The sequence below is a fragment of the Pteropus vampyrus genome, unplaced genomic scaffold (assembly GCF_000151845.1).
Source record: "Pteropus vampyrus isolate Shadow unplaced genomic scaffold, Pvam_2.0 Scaffold233, whole genome shotgun sequence".
In the NCBI taxonomy this organism is placed as follows: Eukaryota; Metazoa; Chordata; class Mammalia; order Chiroptera; family Pteropodidae; genus Pteropus; species Pteropus vampyrus.
This window is the reverse complement of record NW_011889014.1, coordinates 118,822-132,103: the sequence shown is the minus strand read 5'-3', so window position 1 is coordinate 132,103 and position 13,282 is coordinate 118,822. Positions and strand designations below refer to the sequence as shown.

The 13,282-nt window shown below is 47.7% G+C and overlaps 1 pseudogene; it reads left to right on the top strand.

Moving 5' to 3' along the window:
* Positions 1–1,057: 1,057 nt before the first annotated feature.
* Positions 1,058–1,176, top strand: LOC111728862 (annotated as a pseudogene).
* The last annotated feature ends 12,106 nt before the right edge of the window (positions 1,177–13,282 follow it).

Genomic DNA, 13,282 nt, shown 5'->3' with positions numbered 1-13,282 from the left:
TGGATGCTGGCAGGTACAGGCGGGCACAATCTTATCTAGTGGCTGAGCCAGAACTGAAGTGCCCAGGTATCCACGCCTTTGCTTCTCAGCTGCAGTTCGAGCCAGATTGCCATGCAGTGGGTGTGGGCAAGGGGATGTGTCCATTCATTATGACAAAATGACCCATCGAGAATGTTTTGTTGGCCAAAAAGCAAAAACAAAACAAAACAGAATAAAAACCGCCCAATAACGAAGGCCCGTAATTTTGAAATTTAGGAGTGCTGTGTTTTACATGGTTAGCTGTTTTTCAAATGGATTAGCGATGAAACAGAAGCCATTCCTGACACCGGGCTGAGAAATATGTGCTTGGCACCCTTTTATCAGTGATGCGAGCCTGAGCTCATGGTCTTCACCGCGCACGAAGCTCGGGACTTCTTGCCACGAGACAGGAGTCTAAACAACACAAAAGCCTTCACCGAGCCTAATTTTATCTCCGTCTGCACCTCATTACTGTGTGGTAGCTTGTTTCGTGCAAACAATTGCTGGTTTCTAGCATAACAAGGAGGCCCGTGGTGTCTGTATCGAACATATTCCTCAGAGAATGAGAAATCTCCAACCGGGAAAGAGGGGGTTCTTGTTAAGCCCAGGAAAAATAGGCTGAAATGTAAATGTGCGTTCCCTTCCACACATGCCTAATTGCCCATAAATGTCATTAAGTTGAGAAATGTTTTCCACCAAATTAACTTTGACTCATGATGTCTAATGAGCAGGAGAAGCTGGAAGATAACAACTTATCAGTCGCTGTTTAAGGAAACATGTTTAGCGGGTGACTTTTGGCTACAGCGATGTTGAACTAGGTATTGTAACTGTCAAAATGGTGCCTGAGCCCAGCAATTAAGCACAATGTCTCTGCGTTGGTGCCAAGAATATTACAACTCCCTTGCAGATGTCGTTTCAAAATTGTGGGTCTTCCACTGTGCGCCTAAACGAGAGTTTTGGGGTGAAAGGAAAGGAGATATCAGTGGTGAACCTCTCTGGCAGAAATTTTGGGGGTTAATGCTTTAAAAAGAGTGATTTAGTCTACGGCCACGCCAGCATGAACAAACCCAATCCCGTCTGATCTCGGAAGCTAAGCAGGGTCGGGCCCAGTTAGTACTTGGATGGGAGACCACCTAGGAAGACCAGGTGCTATAGGCGTAAAAAATAAAAAATAAGAGATCATAAGCTGACAAGGTCCTTGCAATCTCTGAGGTCAACCAAGGGTTACCTGGCCTAAAAAAAAAGATTGATTTAATTTTTCGTCTTTTTCAAAATTTAAAGAGAACACTCGCCTTGGTGATGTAGGACAAGGAGTGTCCAGGTAGCGCTTTCGCTGCTTGCACAGCGGCTTGCCAGCCATTCCAGCCTCCTAGAAACCCTATGAGATAAGGGTGACTGCTGTCTCTGTCTGTAACAGGGAAATGAAGACCCAGAGGTGAGAGACGTTCCCAGACTCGAACAGCCGGCGAGCAGTGGGCACAGGATTTGAACCGAGCTCTTGCGACTCTAGAGCTGAAACCTTGGTCCGCTCTACTCTAGGACCATGCATGAGTTTGCTCGGGCTGCTGTAACAAAATGCCATAAAGTGGGGGCCTTAAGCGACAATTATGAATTGCGTATTGTCTCACCATTCTAGAGGCCGGATGGGTGAAGTCAAGGAGTCAGCAGGGGTGGTTCTTTCTGAGGCTGCAAGGAGGCATCTTTCTAGGCCAGTGGTCCTCATCATTTTTGGCACCAGGGACCAGTGCTCTTATGAGAATCTGATGCCTGATGACCTGAGGTGGAGCCGAGGCGGTGATGCTAGCGCTGGGGAGCGGCTGCGAATAGAGACGAAGTTTCTCTCGCTCGCTGCTCGCCTTCTGCTGTGCGGCCCAGTTCCTAACAGGCCACGGACTGGTACCGGTCAGAAGACCAGAGGTTGGGGACCCTTGTTCTAGGCCTCTCTCCTAGCTTCTGGTGGCGGCTGACATCCTTTGGCAGGCCTTAGCTTGTGGAAGCATCACCCTGACCTCTGTCTCCATCGTCACATGTGCTCTCCCTATGCATTTGTCTCTGTGTCCAAATTTCCCTTTTATAAGGACATTGGTCACTTTGGATTAGGGACCACTCCACTGCAGTGTGACCTTCTCTTAACCAATTACATCTGCAACAACCCTATTTTGAAATAAGCTCACATTCTAAGGTACTGGGGGGTTAGGACTTCAGGGGTTCTAAGGGTGTGAATCTGGGGGCACATGGTTTGGCCCATAATAGGCTTCTTAGGTCTGCAATAGATAGACTTGAGCTCCATGAACTTAAATGGGGGAAAATTATATCTTCATTGTCACTGACCTCTAACTAAAATTTTGAATTTGATGATGAATGTAGGGCACAAACCTTAGTAGTATTTGTCACCAATAGAAATTGCTGATATATTCAAGTCATGTTACAATTGTTGGAGATATCTTGAAATACCGTTTACACATCGCTACTTCGAAACGACATACATATTAAATGTTCCACCAGCTCTTATAATTATATATCACAGATCTGTTCTTTAGACATATTTTCATCGCTGTATTTTAATATAATGGATTTCCTTTGTAGTCCTGAGTATTTTAAATTTTGCATTTAAAAACGTTATTCCGAGAAGTGGGCTGCAAACTTCATCGGTCCACAGAACAGAGGAAGTGCGGATTCTATAGCTGCCCTATGTAACAGCGAGGGTGGGGCCTTTACTGCCCTGTCTGCCCAGGTACAGGCCGGCCCGGCTGCAAAATTCACCTGGAAATTGCCACTGGATGCGCTCTGGGGTGTCTCAAAGAAAACAACAAAACACCTTATAAATATGTGCAGGACATCAGCCCTGACCGCAGTGAGACTTCTGTTCTCTGAGATCTGAGGGCTGTGCCTTGTGTTCTTAGGAGGGGTGGGGGTTGCCAGAGCATCTTTTTTTACCCAAATTATCCTTGGTTCGCCCCTACCTGGTTCTGGATGTTATTTTCACCATTCATCGAGTTCCATCCCCTAAGTTAGTATAAATGAGAGCAACACTTTCTTTCCACATGAGAACAAGTGTAGAGGCCACTACTACCCACGCAGACATGGCAGGCGGATCCAGGGCCTGCCCCTCAGTGCAGGGAAGATGCACACCCCAGCAGAAAGCAGCGGGAGAGAATGAACCAAACCACAGATGAGACTTTGCCACGCACCTGCGCCCACACGCACACCAAAAACCACATTCATCCGGCAGGCTCCCGCCTGCTCGCCTGTGGGCCCTCCGTGTGATGGCAGAGATGATTGGTATCTGGGCTCTGTCGTTAACTGCCTTTTTTTGAGCCTTCAGCTTGGCCCTTCGAAAGCTCTTGTAATTTTGGGGATCCACCACTGAAGAGTGACAAGGAAAGTTGCAAGAGTGTCTCGGAATAAAGGAGGAGGACGTGGGGCAGGGTTAAAATGGGCACTGAAGACATGTTTGTAACCCAGAGAGAGTGGCTCTAACCGTTTGTGGGCTGTTGTTTGTTTGTTTTAATGTTAGGCGGGAAGGCAGAAGTTGCCAAAATGTTGCACCCAAGTTAATGGCTACAAAATAAAAAGGGTTTTTCCGTGGTACGGATTGGTTGCTCACTGGGATAGAGCTTGAGACTCAAGTGCCTGAAGGCTCCAGAGACACTGTCCTTCTGGAAGGTCTGAGAGGTGTGGAGAGGACTCCCCTTGCTGGTCGCTGTCCCTCTGCCTCTGTTTCTGCGGGCTGCTCTGCAGGGGCATGTGTAGTGACTCCCCAGTGACTGGCCGAGCCCTAGACCTGCGAGAGGACAGACTACAAGGCCGCTCCACACCCACCCTGCACGGGAACGGGGCCCTTCTGTGTCCCAGGAGCCTCACAAATGGGATTGGATCGCCAGACAGCAAAGCTGTTTGAAAGAGAGGAAAAGTGGTAGGAAGACATTTGAGATTCCTCTCAAGTCTGCCTCCAAGACCACACGGGACGTGCGAACATCTGCCTCACGGCTGCGTCGAGAGAAGGAAGGATGGAGGAAGGAGACGTCTGTGAAGCGCTGGGTCCCTCAAGCTACGAAAACAGATGCTGATGGACAGGAGAGGTTCATGGGCATTTGTCATCCTTAGTCACCCACACTGTAATGGGAGCTTTGCACGCATGGGGTCCACTTGCCTCTGAGGTAAGTTCTAGGCCCCTCGCTTTACAGATGAGAAAGCTGGGCTCAGAGAGATAAGGTGACTTGCCCAAGTTAACTCACCTAACGGGTATCAGAAGCAAGCAGTGAGGTGAGTCCTGTGTGTCACTAACCCACGTGGTCTTCGCTAGTCAACCCCAGGGGCAGGCATTTCCCCAGCAGAACTGGGAGGACTTTGAAGGTGTGTGTTACCTCTTAGCTTCCTGTTTAGTCCTGACTCTTGAATTTCGGTTTCCTGAGGGGATAGTGTTTTTTTGTCTTTTATTTTTGTTTTCCCCACGCCTTTAGAAGGATGTTTCCTAGCCGCTAGAAGTGGGGTGTTCGGGAAAGCTCCTCTGGAATTTGGGGGCTACAGAGGCTCAAGGAAACTAAAAGCAAGAGTAAAGGTGGCCACAGAGGCATAAAGGACAACTCAGAGCTCAGGGTCCTGGAATCCTGCCGGGGATTATTTTTGTTTATTTGTTGAACGTATTTATACCTCTCTCTTTCCAAAGAGGACTCTGAAGGGACTGTCTGCTGCAGTCGGAGAAGCACAAAAGGAAAGCAGGAGGCAGAACCTGCCTGACGGGCAAGGGCAGGAGGTCTGCTTGGCGAGGGGCCCGGGTTCCACGTGGAAACCGCCACTCCAAAGAGCAGGTGGAAGCTGGGTCCAAGCCAGGGGAGAAATCGGAATGGGGCTGTCAAGGGGGGAAGAGAGAAAACACCAGAGGTGTTGGAAAAAGAGAGAAAGAGCCCATAACTACAGAGGCTGGCACTGGGGTGGGGCCTGGGCAGGTGGTCACGTGAGACTCGCATCCCGCCAGCGCAGACAGGAGCGGTTCAGATGCCACCTAAGGACGTGGCCACACAGTGCTGGACTTTTCCCTCCAGAGCAGGATCTTTTGCAATGGAGTGTCAGAGTGCCACGGTGGCAGATGTGCTCCCCAAATTCCAAGTTCGCAAACAGACCCGGCATTGACGTTCTCAGGAAAACCTTGAAACCTTGGAGTGCTTTTGGCAAGTTCTTTTTACTTTTTATTTGGCAGACAGCAGTTGCTTAGGAGGGATTAGTATTTAGGTTGCAAGCTGTTGCCACATTCCAGTTGGTCGTGTGACTCTTTGTGGGCCAGCTTCGGGTGTTCTGAGGATCTTCTGTGGGAAACTCTGCACCATGGTTAAGAGCTTGAACTTCAAGTCAGACAGTCCTCACAGGGCCCGTCTGTAAAATGGCATGTAATGCACACACACTAAGCGCTCAGCAAATGCCGTTACCATTATTATGCCTCATCTTTAAGCCCCTGGAATCGTAGACATTGAAAGGTGATTGCTGCTTGGAGGGTAGAAGCCTCATTGCCCTGGACTGTCCATGGAGGTGGTGGTTCTTAACCTGTTAGGTCGCTGATCTCATTGAGAATCAAGCAAAAATGATGAAGCTTCTCCCCAGAATAGTGCCCACGTGTGTGTGAGTGCACACTCAGGCACACGGCATTGCCTTCGACCTCAGGGAGTTCCTGGCACCCCAGCCCAGAGTCCATCTTTAGAGTGCTTGTTCTCTGGATCCCGAGTTGGGGGTAGCTCCTTTGGGAGCTGAGATGGGGGTACCCTGTTTGTCCAGAGGACTCTACTTCAGCTCGAATGGCATTGCAAAGACCCAGCCCAAACTCCAGGCAGAGGTCAGAATGCCATGGAGGTGGGGGAAGAGTAAGTCTTTCGAAAGATTAGATTTCTAATCTAACCCACCACGCTGTGAGACAAGGCGGAAGCTTAAGGGAGACGGGATGTTTTGCAGTGGTTCTCACCTTCGTCTGCACACGAATGATCTACCGAAGTTTTAAAAATACGAATGTGTGGGTCCCATCCCAGAGACTGTTCCGCGGTGAGGTCTTGGCATCAGGGTCACAGATGCAGTCACGTTTGAAAACCACCATCTTAAAGACCCCTCAAACCCCTTCCTCAAGAGCAGTGGTTCCCACGTGGGCTGCATGTAAGAATCAGCCGTGGAGCTTTTCAAAACTACCAGAGCTGAAGACCCTCTAGCATATTATTTCTGGAAAGCATCCTGATGATTCTCCTGTGCATCCAGGGGTGACGACGGTGGTTCCCCCAAAGCAGCAGCACCCCAGGTCTTTCATTCTTTTTGTTTTGTTTGTGTGTTCTTTCATTTATTACACAAACATTCATTGATACTATGTGCCAGGCACTGCGCCAGAACTCGGTGACACCACCGTGAGCCTAAATGGACACAGACTCTTCTTGCTTCACAGAGCTTGGTACAGGAGAGAGACGATTAAATAATCGCATGAAAGAATGAGCAAAGAGTGTGGAAGGAAAGGAACACAGGTCTGTAACAGAAACAACAAAGATATACACACTGGGGGAAGTCACAGAAGGCTTTCCTGAGGAGGCGTCCTGGGCATGGAGCCAGTACAACTGAGTACGAAATACGAACCGTGTCAGCTTCACCTCATACCCCTGTCCCAATGTTGTCCCAGTGGACAAAGACATACTTTGCAGAAAGATTTGGAGGGAGGTCTAGGCACCCCTCCTGACACAGGGAGATGGGGGGAAGGAAGGGGAAGGGAGAAAAAAGAAAATGAAATTTGTACCACCTCTATGCCTTACAACTCAGCAGAGTCACCGGCGTTTCTGGACTGTCCCTAAAACACTTGGAGAATATCCGAGGACACGATACTCATGACAATGAATGGCACCTTTTATGCTGAAGAATTTAAATAGAGTCTTGGATTTTCTAGGTCACGGAGCTACAAACATGTCAAAATAAAACTGATTCGATGAATAAAGGTTGGCCACCTCCCCCTTTCGAAAGGAGAATCCTTTTTAAACATATGTTGTTATAACAACAAAATTAAGGAAAGGAGAGAAACATTCCATTAAAGACTATTTGGATCAGAAACGAGTAGGAGAGAAACGTGTGCTGGTCCCCGGTGGGTTCTTGGTTTACCCATTGTCTCCGAGCTCTGCAGCCTGGCGCATATGTTTCACAAGATTATCCAAACATCGTCACACGTGTGGACGTCCCCAACTGCAGTTCTGTGCCTTATTTTGAAGGCGTTGGATTTTTTCCAATACTCGTGTGCTGCTCGAGAGGAATGAAGGAAAGAGAGAAGAATTGCAAATAACCAGTTTCAAACACAGCTCTCACCCCACACCATGTGGGGTGACTTGATGATTAGAGAACTGTGCACAGCACTAAGTCCCTCTCGAGACTCCCCAGGGCATAAGCTGTGGCCCCAGGAAAAACGCACGTCTTATGGGGCCCTCTCCTTCACAGAGCAGCCGAGTGATGCGCGTACACCTAGCGAGAGATCTCGGTCTGTTTCAGGTTCTTGAAAAACTGGGCAGACTCACACTGCAGGGCCATGAATGGATTTTGCTCCTGCACGCCTGGATTGGAGCAACCCGAGAGCACAGGATTCTCCCGGTAATGCTGCCCTCACGACATGCCGTGTGTTCTTAAAAGTTTTTCCCCTTTTTTAATTTGTACAAGCTCAGAGTGAGCCAGACAAGTTTCAGCCCCATGTCAGTTCAGATGATGAATTCACACAAAGCCCCAGAAGATTTGCAGTGGAAATGGCAACCGGCCCTTAACCACAAAACCCAACGTGATACTCGCACGGTTATTGCAGTGTGTCTGATTTGGAATTCAAATTCCATTCTAGACAACGGCCCTTTATTACGTTTCTGACAGTCATTACCTTGCTCCATGGCTGCCATATCTCACGTACCACGGATCCTGGGAGACGATCTAACTCTTCACCCCAACCACATGAAAGAGGTGAACTGACCCAGGGAGCCACCCAGAGAGATGACATAGGCAAAACCGAGTCTGCCAGGCGCCACCCAACCCACCCTGCTCCCGGCCTCAGCCAGTTTGTCATTCCGAGCCACGTAACCGAAAGGGCCGTTTCTGTGGCTGAGCCAGGTACCTGTTGACCAGCCTCTCCCTGCTCCGATTCAAATCCTCTGTTACTGTCACTGACACATGCCTCCTGGCTCATCTGGGTGGCCCAGCCTCATTAGGAAGGGATTTGGTGCCTGTTAGTTAATTGAGGCTCGTTCCTGCCACCTGCCACTCGCAGGCCTCATCTGCACACTAACAGCTCCTAATTGTCATCATACGGCGGGGTCCCCACAACAACTTGAGAACAGACCTCGAGCAGCACGCACAGGCTCCGCACTGGGCCGGAGCAGTGTGACAATTTATCAGGGGGCCAGATGTTTGGAGAAAAAAGGTACCCTGCGCCGACAACGGTGTGAAGGTTTGCCGTTCAGTACACCCTGTGGTATAATTAACGTGGAGATGGTCTTCGCAGAGAGACTCTGCTTAGGAGGAATAAAAGACTTCATCTGGACAGCGACAAACTCCACGGAAAACAAATGGCTCGGACACCGGACGGCACACCACTTAGAAACAGCGCCGCTTCTCTGCGCGATTCGAGCCAGTGCATTTGTGTGACTTCTCTTATTCAGAGACCAAGAAACGTGTAGGGTAGCAGAGCACCGTCCCGTGCCGTGTTTCAAAAGATTTTGAGCAGGAAAAGGAGCAGAAGGGAGGACAGAAAGATCCGCCTCTGAGGATAAGCAGAGGAGGGGACACAGAATGACACGAAGAGAGAGGCGGGGAACATATCATCAGCTAAAGAGTTGGAAGGGGCTTCGATGAAGGTATAGCATACACAACTAGTGGGAAATAAGAACAAATCCTAAGACAGGACGCGAGGGCTGTATATCTACACAGAGAGGGAAGGTGGGGACCGCGGGAAAATAGGAGGATTCTATCCGCCTGGGAAATGCCAGGATTTAGGGACCCAGAAATCTACATCTATTAGAAATCAATCTGGCTTTAATAGAAATCAGACTACAGTGAATGATGTGATTAGGGTTTTTGTTTGCTTGTTTGCTCGCTCACTTGTTTTTAAAAAAACAAACAAAAAAACTGTAAACATAACCCACCGCATTTCCCCAGGCCCTTGCATTCTCCACCGCCACGGGACTTTTTCCAGGTCCTTCCGCCCAGAACCGGGAAGTGTTTTTGCCTGGAGATTTCTAAGTCGTGTCTGACTTATTAGGCCCTCCCTGCAGGATGAGGGACAGGAAAGGAAATAAGAAAAATCCAGAACGAGCCCCCCAGGACATGCACTAAAGAAAGGAGAACGGAGAAGGCTAAACATAAGAGCCTTGCGTCTGGGCACGATTTCTTCCCTCCCACCTCCAGGCTTTCAGAAACGAACAGAAAGTAAAAACCTGACCTGGGAGAGTGTGAGAGTGTGTGTGTGTGTGTGTGTGTGTGTGTGTGCGCGCGCGCGCGCTTAAATAAACCAAATTCTATAAATAATTCCTCGCTTCCTAATGAGAGAAGGACAGAGAGAGAGAGAGGGAGTGAGGAGGGAGAGAGGGAGGGAAAGAGCGGGGTAGAGAGAGAGAGAGAGAGAGAGAGAGAGAGAGAGAGAGAGAGAGAGAGAGAGAGAGAGAAACTGAGCAAACCCTGAAATGGAAAGAGGCAGGGTGTCAGGAATCGCTTCTGCAAGAGGTTTCAGAATCATTCGCTGCCAGAGGCAGCACCTTCAGAAAAGGGTCCACTCCATCAAATGCCCCCACAGATGAGCCTGGGGTGAGGGCAGTTATGTGACTAAACGCCCCAGATAGCGGGGAGAGCAGTTACATTCTGCCAGAACACGGTATCTCTTACTCAAATATACCTATTGTTTTGGTTTCCTCTACGAACAAATCAAGCGATTGTTAAGAAATTTGACATGACTGGCTTTCTTCTTAGGTTTTGATGAAGAACACTTTCTTTCGTCTTCCCAAAGCACACATTTGCACTAAAATGTCCTTCTGCATAATTTGCTAACCACGGCACCTGTGCCTCATCTAAACTTAATTCTGCCCACAACGCAAAACCCAAAGAGACCTCTTTGCACATCTTCTCGTGCTTGCTGCTGGCTTTCTCGTCCCCCACCCCCCTTCCCAGCGTCCCTCTCAGGATGTCACTCACTGCTTTTCCCTGCCCGCTTCCTCCAGCCCGTGAACCCGAGGGGCCTAGTCTATGCTGCTTCTGAGAGCTGGCAGATTTCAGAGGCAAAAAAAAAAAAAAAAAACCAGCCGAGAAAGAAAGAATGGCAGTTTGACACTGCACTGTCACAGTTAAAACGGGCCCTGCGCGTGACCCAGGCTTGGACACTGATGCCTCGTGCCCAATCACAGCTGAGGCTGCATCTGCCATGGTTCACGGACCCGCCGCTCCATGCTGGGGGACCAGATGCCTCTGTTTATGCTCCCCCTCCTCCCGGCCTTCTGCCGGACGGCAGCGAGGCAGAGCTGCTGGCCATCACTGGACTTCATCTGTCTCTGCACTCTTGTCTTTCAATGGATTCTTTCCTCCGCCCCTTTCTGTCTCCACACCCTCCCCCAAATGACCAGAAGGGGTAGTTCTCTTTAGAAAGTTTGACCCGATGAAACAAAGCAGAATACAAGTCTAACCCGGAGGACTTTGGTTCTTGCCATACGCATCCAGTGAGTGTGCAAAGCGTGCAGTGTGCAAAGAGCAGGCCGGGATTCCACGAGCATCTCTCTCAGTTTGCCGTTGACTTCTTGCTTCAAATTTCGCTGAGGCTGATTATGAATATATCACATGGCAGACCCAATCACACGTGCTGTCACTTAGCCTTTTTAGTGAAACCGAACTATTTGTGCTCGACGTTGGAGGTTGGAGAAAGAGTGACGGATTTGAAGTGAGAAGTCAGCCGCCGTTTCTTAAAGGCCCTCAGTGGGTTTTGGTTTTGTATTTTAAGTAAGTCATCGTGACTCATTTGACACCTTCTTTTCTCTCACTAACCCTGCTGCATGTGACTCCCACAGAAGGGATGTCTGAGTGTCTCTTTATGACTTGGTGAGTTGAGCACACAGTTATCTGTCCTCGGGCCACGGAGCAAACCAAATGTCCCGTGGTCACCTCATATACCATCCACCCTGCAGCCTTGGAGAGCCAGGCTGGGCCTTTATGTCACAAGAGCGTGTGAAGAGGAGACCCAGTCCACTACCCCCTGACTCCCCAAAACACCACACCTCCTGCCAGAGAGGGAGACAAGGTAGATTTTCTCTGACAAGCGCTCTATGGTTCGCAAATGTGATGGCCGTCCCTCACATGTCAATGGCTGTCCTTACTAAGGACACATCCTTATCACTGGTCTTGAAACTCTTCCTCTCGGTCACTGTGTTACTATCAGAAATGCTTTGGATCCCCTTCCTCTTCTCGCTGCCCCTCCCCCACCCCATTCCAGACCTTTTTTTTTTTTTCAACATTGAACTTCAGAATGAGTTCTTGCCTAGCAATTACATTACCTACAGTGGTTGGTTCTACAGGCACACAAGTTCAGCTGCATCACAGGTTACGCTAACTTTTTCTGGGCTGGCCTGCAACGGGAACAAATATATATTGATTCAACTAAATGTTTATTGAGATACAACCAAGTTTCATGGATACACAGGGAAGTGAACCAGGATCCCCGCCCTCAAGAATTTCATAGGGACATCAAGAAAATTGTCACCAATTCATCGAAATGAGATGCGATAAGTAGTACCCGTTGAAAGTACTATGGGGATTCAGAGAAAGGAGCAAATCTGTGCTGCCTGGGGTCTCTGGGGGAAGGCTTCATTGAGGGTGTGGCATCTGAGCCGAATCTTGAAGAATTCGAAGGAATAAAGGAGGTGGAGAGCTGGAGGGGACCAAGTATGTACTACAAACAAACAGGTGCTAGAGACCCGAAGTGATGAGACTCTGTCCCTGCCCGCAATGAGATTTCTGACATATGTATAAAATGGGTGTAATGGTTCTTTTATTGAGAAATATGCTATGAATGCCATGTGGTCATTTAACAAATAGGGTTTTGAAAAGCTGAGCAGTTGTCTAAATACGACCATCGGTTATAAACATATACTTTGCCACACATAGTCCTTTAAGAGTCCCTGGGCCCAGGATGCCTGCCACAGAAAGCAAAACAATCAAAAGATCCAAATCACAGATTGTATCAATAATTCAAATATTCAAGTAATATTTATTATGCATGGAGTATATGCAAAATGCTCCTAGCGAATTAAAGAGGTATATGGATTAGTATATCTTAGCTGATGGAAACCAATTTATAAGCACTTTATATTATGTTGTTTTCCAAACAAGACTTTGTTGATAATAATAGTAATTTTAAATACTCAGTGTAGGCATTATTTTTAACCCCTAAGCTTTCCTTCAAACCTAAATAGTTTCCTGACGACCACCAGCATCTTCAATGGGCTGCTTGAAGATGCATCCTACACTGGTGGTTACCTGGAAACTCGCTGGACCAAAAAACAAATGCACTTCTTCAGAGCAAGATGGTAACCAGGAAGCTTCCTTTCCCCTGGGAAGGATTAAACTGAAAAGCAAAATTTAACTGAAAGTAAGGATAAATTACCAGAAATAATTGATGGTGATGATGACGGTCTACTTTGAGTTAATAAAAACATGTGTTCTTGTATCTGGTACATATCTAAGAATCTAAGTATTTTACAATTACTGATAGGTACAATTATTTTAAAAAATCGATCCATTGGGCCCATATTACATGGCAGCATTAAACTGAAGCACCACAGAACACCACTCCACGCCCAGGGCCTGGCACAGAGTAGATGCTCAATGGAGCTTTATTGAATGAATAGATGCCATGCAATTCTAGCTGCTTTGATGCTTTCAAAGATAAATAAGATACATCTAGTGTGTTGAATGGAAAAGATAAGGAATAAATAATGGATGAATAAACTCGAGCTTCTTAATCTACCAATAAAGACTTTATATCGTGGAAAGGCCTAAGTTTCTTATGTAGATACTTTGTGAGAAGTAAAAGGGGGTCGTGGGGAAGAGAGAAAAGAGGGATAAAAAAAGAAGAAAGGAAACTTTCCTAAAGACCCTATTGACTCTGATGCTCCTTAGATTTCCAATGTGTTCATCTAAAAGGTCACTTTCCAAATTTAATTTTAAACTAAAGGATTTTAACAAAAATAAACATATTTTGGCAAGATGTTATTCAATTTGTTCAAAATAATGTTCTCCAGCT